The sequence below is a fragment of the Oncorhynchus mykiss genome, chromosome 17, assembly GCF_057628025.1.
Source record: "Oncorhynchus mykiss isolate SJ-2025 chromosome 17, ASM5762802v1, whole genome shotgun sequence".
Taxonomy (NCBI): domain Eukaryota; kingdom Metazoa; phylum Chordata; class Actinopteri; order Salmoniformes; family Salmonidae; genus Oncorhynchus; species Oncorhynchus mykiss.
In genome coordinates, this window is record NC_143038.1 from 43,760,201 (window position 1) to 43,763,908 (window position 3,708).

Genomic DNA, 3,708 nt, shown 5'->3' on the forward strand with positions numbered 1-3,708 from the left:
CAATCAGTTGTGTTGTGACAAGATAGGGGTGGTATAGAGAAAATAGCCCTATTTGGTAAAATACCAAGTCCATATTATGGCAAGAACAACTCAAATAAGTAAAGAGAAACGATAGTCCATCATTATTTTAAGACATGAAGGTCACTCAATACGAAACATTTCTAGAACTTTTAAAGTTTCTTCAAGTGCAGTCGCAAAACAATCAAGCGTTATGATGAAACTGGCTTTCATGAGGACTGCCACAGGAAAGGAAGACCCAGAGTTACTCAAGCTGCAGAGGAAACGTTCATTAGAGTTAACTGCACCTTAGATTGCAGTTCAAATAAATGCTACACAGAGTTCAAGTAACAGACATCTCAACATCAACTGTTTGGAGGACACTGCGTGAATCAGGCCTTCGTGGTTGAATTGCTGCAAAGAAACCACTACTAAACGATACCAATACGAAGAAGAGACTTGCTTGGGCCAAGAAACACAAGCAATGGACACTAGACTGGTGGAAATCTGTCCTTTGGTCTGATGAGTCCAAACTTGGGATTTTCTGTTCCAACCACAGTGTCTTTGTGAGATGCAGAGTAGGTGAACGAATGATCTCTGCATGTGTGGTTCACACCATGAAGGTTTGATGGTGCTTTGCTGGTGACACTGTCTGTGATTGATTTAGAAATCAAGGCACACTTAGCCAGCATGGCTACCGCTTAGTGGGACTATCATTTGGTTTGCGCTTAGTGGGACTATCATTTGTTCTTCAGGACAATGTTTTTTCAGGACAATGACCCAACACACCTCCAGGCTGTGTAAGGGCTATTTGACCAAGAAGGAGAGTGGAGTGTTGCATCAGATGATCTGGCCTCCACAATCACCCGGCCTCAACCCAATTGAGATGGTTTGGGATGAGTTGGACCACACAGTGAAGGACAAGCAGTCAACAAGTGCTCAGTATATGTGGGAACACCTTCGATACTGTTGGAAAAGCATTCCAGGTGAAGCTGGTTGAGAGAATGCCAAGAGTGTGCAAAGCTGTCATCAAGGCAAAGGGTGGCTACTTTGAAGAATCTTTGTTAAACAATTTTGATTTGTTTAACAATTTTCTGTTTTCTAAATGGTTCCATATGTGTTATTTCATAGTTTATTCTACAATGTAGAAAATAGTAAAAATAAAGAAAAACCCTTGAATGAGTAGGTGTCCAAACTTTTGGCTTGTACTCTGTATGTATATATGTATACACACTACCGTTCAAAAGTTTGGGGTCACTTAGAAATGTCCTTGTTTTTTGTCCATTAAAATAACATCAAATTGATCAGAAATACAGTGTAGACATTGTTAATGTTGTAAATGACTACTGTAGCTGGAAACGGCAGATTTTTAATGGAATATCTACATAGGTGTACAGAGGCCCATTATCAGCAACCATCACTCCTGTGTTCCAATGGCACGTTGTGTTAGCTAATCCAAGTTTATCATTTTAAAAGGCTAGTTGATCTGTCACGCCTGCTCCCGCTCTTCCCCTCTGGTGCCTGAGGGCGCCAGGCTGCCCTGCATTACGTACTCCTGCCACCATCATTAAGCACACCTGCCTTCCCTCATCACGTGCATCAGCGATTTATTGGACTCACCTGGACTCAATCAACTGTTAATTACTTCCCCTATATCTGTTTGTCCCCCAGCTCTGTTCCCCACTTCTGCATTATAGTTTGCATGTCATTTTGTTACCTGTGTGCTGACGCTATTCCTGTCTTGTTCCTTATTAAATGTTTGACTCCCCGTACCTGCTTCTCAACTCCAGCATCGGCCCTTACAGAATGCAGCAGCCATCAAATGAAGCATCGGGGAGTGCTGGCGATTCTGTTGGTGGTGACGTTGGGTCCGGGGCTACCGCCGATGGAACTGGGGGTTCTTTAGCTGGATCATCGTGTTTCCATGCCCTAGCCGACTCGAGAGGTTTCCTTGTCCCGGTTGGCTCGGAAGGGGCCCATCCCACGTAAGGCCTCAGCTAGATCGTCAGGTTTTTACACCCAGCCGGCTCGTCAGGCTGCTACATCTCAGCCAAATCATCGGGCTCCCATGCCTCAGCGGGATTGACAGGCTTTCACGCCTCAGCCGGATCGTCAGGCTCCTATGTCTCAGCTGGCGCGCCAGGCTCCCACGCCTCTGCCATTTTTGGGGGATTTTACGCCTAGCCGGCATGTCCTTTGCCCGTGCCTTGGCTGTCCCGTCAGGCTCGCCCAGGTGGGCGCCACAGAGGAAGAGGTACTGTCACGCCTGCTCCCACTCCTCCCCCCTGGTGCCCGAGGGCGCCAAGCTGCCCTGCATTATACACTCCTGCCACCATCATTACACACACCTGCCTTCCCTCGTCATGCGCATCAGCAATTTATTGGACTGACCTGGACTCAATCACTTGTTTATTAATTCCCCCCTATTCCCCTGTCAGTTCCCCAGCTCTGTTCCTCGCTGCTGCATTGATTGTCATCTGTCTTTGTGTTTCCCAGTTCTGACGCTGTTTCTGTCCTGTTGCATGTCCATTCCTAATTAAATGTCAACTCCCCGTACCTGCTTCTCTTCTGCAGCGTTGTTTCTTACAAGAAAATTCTATTGCAATTATGTTAGCAAAGCTGAAAACTGTTGTCTGATTAAAGAAGCAATAAAACTGGGCTTCTTTAGACTAATTTCAGTATCTGGAGCATCAGCATTTGTGGGTTCGATTACAGGCTCAAAATGACCAGAAACAAAGACCTTTCTGATGAAACTCGTTAGCCTTCATTTCTCAGAACAAGAATAGACTATTTCATGCAAGAAATTGTCAAGAAACTGAAGATGTCGTACAACGCCGTGTATTACTCCCTTCACAGGACAGCGCAAACTGGCCCTAACCAGAATAGAAAGAGCGGGAGGTCCCGGTGCACAACTGAGAAAGAGGACAAGTACATTAGAGTGTCTAGTTTGAGAAACAGACACCTCACAAGTTCTCAACTGGCAGCATCATTAAATATTACCTGCAAAACACCAGTCTCAACATCAACAGTGAAGAGGTGACTCTGGGATGCTGGCCTTCGAGACAGAGTTCCTCTGTCCAGTGTCTGTGTTCTTTTGCCCATCAGTCTGAGATATGGGTTTTTCTTTGCAACTCTCCCATGATGCGCAGCTCCAGCCACAGGACGCCGGCCAGAGTGACGGCTCCGAGGACGAGGAGCAGGCCGGTCTGGGTGGCAAAGATGGAGATCAGGGATGATGTTATGATCCAGAATGTCCTCCACCAGAACCCAACACCGCTCCTCTGGACTGTACCCCTCCCAGTCCACCAGGTACTGCAGCCGACGCCCACAATGTCGGGAGTCCAGTAGGGATCTAGCGGCATAGGCGGGACCTCCCTCGACATCCACGGGGGGTGGAGGGGAGTCATGGGGGACAGCAGTAGGCATGATCAATGGCCAACGTACATGATGACACAAAAACATAGAATAACAAATCAAGCAGCAATCATGGGGTTCAAAAGCACTATTGTGCGCAAGAGAGAGCAGGTGTCTATGTTACATCATTACTATGACATGCCTTCTATTGTATTGTATTGTATACCCTATTAGGCTGTTATAACAAAGTTATACAATCTGGATATGAGGGTCATTTGCGGGTCTCCAAAGTTTGTCATTTGAGGAACCCTCATTGCACTTGGTACAACCAACGATGTGTACAGAACAAACCCTGGA